At 39.6% G+C, this 6,728-nt stretch overlaps 1 pseudogene; it reads left to right on the forward strand.

The window, feature by feature from the left end:
* The first annotated feature begins 2,248 nt into the window (after positions 1–2,248).
* Positions 2,249–2,994, forward strand: LOC103739749 (annotated as a pseudogene).
* The last annotated feature ends 3,734 nt before the right edge of the window (positions 2,995–6,728 follow it).

Genomic DNA, 6,728 nt, shown 5'->3' on the forward strand with positions numbered 1-6,728 from the left:
CTTAATGAACATTTGCTAAGTATCTACAATCTATATATGCTTCAATAAAATTATGGAAGATTAAAAATATTAAGATACAATCCCTCCCTGAGTTCACATTATGCTGTGTATGCATACCTGCACGTGTGAGGGTGTGTTTGTGTGTGTGTATGTGTGTGTGTGTGTGTGTGTGTCTGTGTGTGTCTGTATTTTTTAAAAATAATTTATTGAGAATTTCATACAGGGATACATATAAGGTGCTTTGCTTATGCATATAAGGTGTTTTGATCAAATCCATGCCCACTCCCTCCCCTCCAACTCCTCCCATATCTCCCCACCACTTTTTTTCTGATAATTTCATGTACTTTTTCTTTTTCTTCTTCTTTTTATTTTTAATGGGGCTTTTTGCTACTCTAACATTTCTCACCTCTGAAGAGGTAGCCCTAAAATCTTTTAAGGATTAGATAAGAGCTCCCAAATACTTTCAACATTTTTGGCCTTTGGAACAGAGTACATTGCTAAGAGGTCCAAGGACATTCTGACTTTTAACCAAGAAGCTGGCTACTTTTCTTTGGGGTCTTTTAACACTAACTGCCTAGCCAATTCCTACCTCCTATTCACACCATCCTCTGAAGGGGTTACCCAGCTTGCACGTAGGGAATCAGGACACAGACCGCTCTGGCTTCTTCCATGCTGAACAGGGACACAGGGTGAGGTAACTGGGGTACCCTCAGTGAGTCTATCTAAAAGACTCCCACATTGTATAACTCTTATCTGTAGGGGGAAAAGAAAGTCCTTGACTGGTGAATAGGAGATGTGAAAGAGAAGTAAAGGCAAGAGTAGTCAGCGTTACAAGTTTTAGACAGGGAACTAGAAAAAAGTCAGAACAGGGCAATTTTTGAATATTCATATGAGAGTCCATTGGAATTTCTTGACAAGGGTTTCCAAAAGCATCCCTCTATGGGGTTGCTCCTCATTTTTCTTTTGTCTGCCAAGGCTGGACTCAAGAGTGGTGAATTCAGGATTTGCTTTCAGGCATTTTGATAGCTGTTGGAGTGGTTAGAATCAGTGTCAGTTCCCTCTCAAAGGCTTCTAGATAAGGGGATAAAATAAATTTAGCCATCATTTTAGAACAACAGCTGGTTGTCTCCCTTAGCTACAGGTGGGCACTACAGTATTGGAAACCAAGATTTTAAGTCTTACATCTGAGTAGAACTTTCTGGTTAGGAACAAAATCATCAATGAGAGATAATTGTCTAAATAACTTTTTATATAGACTTAAGCCGAATGCCTGGGATGTGTAATCCCTTGAACTCAAAGAAATATACTGATGACTTTACTATTTGGTTATGCTTTCCTTTTGGGTGTTTAAGATCATACAGTTGGCCCAAATAAACCAATTTATTTTTACACTTAAGGTCGTTTGAGGATCTGTTCCTCAGGGGTCACATGGGCTTGGGAGGAGCTCCTGGCTCCTTTCTTCTACCACTTCCATCTATGTGATGATAAGTCAAAGGTCCTGCTCGACAATGTCTGGCTTCACTTGGAAGCATGAATGAGATATTTCCTCTGAGTTGATCCTCCTCTTTGTAGAGTGGACGCTGGTTCAAGTCCATCTTGTGGCATTTCCATGGCCTCCCTGAACAAGAGGACAGGTGACTCACCACGGTTACAGGACATTTTGAGAGATGTTCCATAGTCCCCTGGAACTTAGTCGACCTTGGAGGGCAAGGGGCAAAAACTGTCCTTTATGTCCCTCTGACCAGATTAGTATAGGCCTTGAAATATGGCTGTTAAACATCTAATAAGTTTAGTTCCACCAATCTAGTACTTTTAGTTATCATGTGCTATGTAGATAAAGCTTGGATAAAAAAACAAATATTATCAGATTAACTTTGACTATATATATATATTTTGTTCCTTAACCTAGTTGACTAAACTATGACCATAGACATTTTATGTGTATATTATTTTTGTCTCATCCTTTGTATATCATAAAAACCTAAACAGACCTTCATCACTTGCTTAGGCTTTCTCATTTTTTTCTATTTTGGAAAATCTCTCCATTCCCATATCCTTTTAACATCTTTTACATTCTCATTTTCTTAAAAAAAAAAATTATGGAAGGTTCCAGAGCTGTTACGTGCAGAGGGAAGGCCATGAGAGTTGTGCTGGGTAGAGTGCAGCTCCCGCGGCATGTTCGGTGGGGCGTTTCCTGTCTGCTTTGGTGCCCTGCTGCTGCTGGGCCTTAGGCCTGACCTGCGGGAACATGGCTTTGGCTTTGGAGGAGTTGCAGAAAGACCTAGAAGAGGTAAAAATATTGCTGGAAAAGTCCACTAGGAAGAGAGTATGTGATGCTCTTACAGGTGAAAAATCCAAGACGGAGACAGAAATAGGAACAAAATGCAACAGAAATCAAAGAAGAAACCAGAATTTCTTGACAATGAAAAGCCAGCTGCAGTGGTTGCTCCTATTACAACAGGTTACATGGTGAAGATCAGCAATTATGGATGGGATCAGTCAGATAAGCGTGTGAAAATCTATATTACCTTAACTGGAGTTCAACGGGTTCCCACTGAGAATGTGCAAGTACATTTCACAGAGAGGTCATTTGATCTTTTGGTAAAGACTCTAAATGGTAAGAATTACTCCATAATTGTGAACAGTCTTTTGAAACCCATCTCTGTTGAAGACAGTTCAAAAAAAGTTGACTGATACAGTTATTATCTTATGTAAAAAGAAAGCAGAAAACACACAATGGGACTACGTGGCTCAGGTTGAAAAATACAGCAAAGAGAAAGAAAAGCCTGCGTATGATGCTGAAACACATCCTAGTGAGGGATTAATGAATGTTCTAAAGAAAATTTGTGAAGACGGAGATGATGACATGAAACGAACCATTAATAAAACATGGGTGGAATCAAGAGAGAAGCAAGTCAAAGGAGAACCGGAATTTTGAGATTTTTAAGTCCTTTTGGGAACTGTGATGTGGAAACACTGATGTTTCCAAGAAGGGACTGACGCCGAACAGCACATAAAATCCAACAAATAGCTACACACCTTTGTTCTAAGTAAGGGCAGCAAAATCTCCATTTCTTACTGGAGGATTTGCTTTAGGTAAATATTCTTATTAAACTTCCTCCATTAGCACCCTGGTCATTTTAAGTTATATGGCATTCTTGTTGAATTGTAAAAAGGAAGTCTTGCATAATGACAATGCTATGTTTTGTATTTTTGTTTGGCTGGGAGTGTTTGCTTACCTGTAAAAAAAAAATTATGAGACACAATAGCATTAACAAATAAATTTTCCATCTGTTGTGAAACTTCTTTTCCTGGGGATGCTAAACAATGCTTATTCCCTTTCAAGGTGCTAGTATCTAGCCAATGTTTGATTAAAGTTTTACTGGGGAGCCAATGAATTTATTGAGCTTACTTACCGAGATAACTGAGGTATTGCTGAGGTGTATGTATGACCTGAGGGTATGCACACTGGACAGCCTTTACCCAGCATGGGTCATGCCTTCTCTTCCTAGCCTTCCCCAGATTGTATAATTTAGCCCTCCCCAAATCCAGGAGGCCATGTGTGATTAGGGTCAAATTACATTCAGTTGGCTGGGGAGAGTGGCTGGATAATGCAGTGAGGTCCAATGACCCTGCTTGGCCCTCGTTTAATGAATGAGCACAACTGTCAACAAGCCCAATTGTGATGTTTAGTGATTAGGCTCAGCTGAAGTCATGATGTTGGTAGTTATTTCATGCAGAAAGGACTGCTGTATAGCATCATCGTATTAAAAGGACCTGGAATTTAAAAGGATTTGATGCTAGGATCCACATATGAGGGAGAACATACGTCGTTTATTTTTCTGAGTCTGTGTTACTTCACTTAGTATAATAGTTTCTATATCCATCCATTTACCTGAAAATTTCATCTTTCTTTACTGCTGAATAGACCTCCAATGTGTAAATAATACCACCTTTTTGTTAACCACTCATTAGTTGAGGGACACTTAGGTTCCTTCCATCTCTTAGCTATTGTGAAACGAGCAGCCACAAACATGGTTGTACAAGTGTCTCTACAATAGGATGAGTCCTTTGGGTATATGCCAAGGAGTGGTATAACCAGGTCATATGTTATGTTCATTTTTAGTTTTTTAAGAGTTCTCCACACTGTTTTCCATAGAGGCTGCACGAGTTTGCAATCCCACCACTAATCTGGTCAGAGGCACTTAAAGGACAGTTTTTGCCCCTTGCCCTCCAAGGTTGACTAAGTTCCAGGGGACTATGGAACATCTCTCAAAATGTCCTGTAACTGAGGTAAGTCACCTGTCCTCTTGTTCAGGGAGGCCATGGCGACCTCATGATATGGACTTGAACCAGTGTCTAGTCTACAAAGAGGAGGGTCAACTCAGAGGAAACATCTCATTCATGCTTCCAAGTGAAGACAGACATGGTTGAGCAGGACTTTTGACCTATTGTCACATAGATGGAATTGGTAAAAGGAGCCAGGAGGTCCTCCCAAGCCCAGGTGACCCCCGAGGAACAGATCCTCAAATGACCTTAAGTGTAAAAATAAATTGATTTATTTGGGCCAACTGTATGGTCTTAAACACCCAAAAGTAAATTATAACCAAGAGTAAAGTCATCAGTATATTTAAGAGTTCAAGGGATTACACTTCCCAGGCTTAAGTCTACATAAAAAGTTATTTAGATAATTATCTCTCATTGATGATTTTGTTCCTAACCAGAAAGTGCTGCTCAGATGTAAGACTTCAAGTCTTGCTCTCCAATAGTGCAGTGCCCATCTGTAGCTAAGGGAGACAACCAGCTATTGTTCTAAAATTATGGATAAAATTGATTTCTTCCCTTTTCTAGAAGCCTTTGAGAGGGAACTGACACTGATTCTAACCACTCCAACAGCTATCAAAATACCTGAAAGCAAATCCTGAATCCATCATTCTAGAGTCCAGCCTTGGAAGACAAAAGAAAAACGAGGAAGAACCCAATAGAGGGATGCTTTTGGAAGCCCTTGTCAAGAAATTCCAATGGACTCTCATATGAACATTTGAAAATTGCCCTGTTCTGACTTTTCTCTAAGTTCCTGGTCTAGAACTTGTAATGCTAAATACTCTTGCCTTTACTTCTCCTTCACATCTCCTATTCACAGTTCGAGAACTTTCTTTTCCCCTTAGAGATAGGAGTTATGCAATTTGGGAGTCTTTTCGATAGACCCACTGAAGGGGTACTCCAATTGCCTCACCCTGCATCCCTGTTCAGGATGGAAGAAGTCAGAGTGGTGTGCATCCCAATTCCTCATCGGGAATTTGGGTAACCTCTTCAGAGGATGGTGTAATAAGAATAGGAGGTAGGAATTGGCTAGGCAGTTGGTGTAAAGAGACCCCAAAGAAAAGTAGCCATTTTCTTGGCTAAAACCCACAATCTCCTTGGGCCTCTTAGCAACATACTCTGTTCTAAAGTCTAAAAATGTCAAAAATATTTGGGAGCTTTTATTTAATCCTTCAAAGATTTTAGGGTTACCTCTTCAGAGGGGGGAATGTTAGAGTAGCCAAAAGCCCCATAAAAATTAATAAATCAAAGAAGAAGAAAGAGTATATGAAGTTATCAGAAAAAAGTGATGGGAAGATATGGGAGGAGTTGGAGGGGAGGGAGTGGGCATGGATTGATCAACGCACCTAATATGCATGTATGAAATTCTCAATAAATTATTTATTAAAAAAAGAAATGGGTGGAGAAAAATCCCTTCAAAAGTGAAGATCCATTTGGGGGCTAAATAAATCATTTCTATATCTTACCTGCCTTTCACTTGTCAGCAGAAACTGACATCTTTCTTGATTCTTGGCAATAATCAGTGGACAGCATTTTTGATGCAGTAACTCAGTTAGTAGAGTGCTTGCATCTGTGTGTGTATGTGTGTGTCTGTGTATCGTTTTGAGTGTGTCTGTGTGTGTATAGATTTTTTTTTTTTCAGTACTGAGAGCAAACACAGGACTTTGTATATGCTGGGCAAGCACTCTACTGAGCTACTGCCCCACCCATAGTTTTTACTTTTAGATAAGGTCTCACACTGTAGAACAGATTGGGTCTGGAATCTGTTAGGTACTTCAGGCTGACCTTGAACTCACAGCAGTTCTCCTGCCTCAGTCTCCTGAGTGTTGAAATTACAGGCATGAGCTGCCATGTCCAGCTTATATTTCTGTATGACATAGGGAATAATGAATTGTTTTATTTAACTTTAAAAACAATAGCCATATGCTACTAGAGAGGTAGGCAGGCACGGGGACTAACTAGCAACCTGGAATTCTACTTGGTTTGGGCTATGTATACATTCCTCTCAAACAATGCCCTTAAAAACCAAAGACCCTCATCTGCATTGAGCTGCAAGACAATGGAAAAAGTTCTTCCTCCTTTACTCACTCACCTTTTGTGGCCAGTTTCCATTCAAAACATTTTTCAAATATATCTGAGTAAGGAAGGTAGGAGCCCGATATGGTTTGGATGGTTTTGGGTGGATATGCAATAGACAAATTGCTTCTTCTGGATTAACTTTTAGGAAAACCCCCTACTTATCACTTTTTACATTTCTTTAAAACAGATGTACATAAAAACAAAAGTCAGCAATAAGTGTATTTGTCAAATTAGCAAAAATGTTTTAGGATCTTAATTTATTATGCTAGTGAGAATGCAATCATCCAGGCCCTAACGGGAGTTTAATATTTTTCTTGTTTATTCAA

The sequence above is a fragment of the Nannospalax galili genome, unplaced genomic scaffold (genome assembly GCF_000622305.1).
Source record: "Nannospalax galili isolate Female #2095 unplaced genomic scaffold, S.galili_v1.0 scaffold379, whole genome shotgun sequence".
Lineage (NCBI taxonomy): Eukaryota > Metazoa > Chordata > Mammalia > Rodentia > Spalacidae > Nannospalax > Nannospalax galili.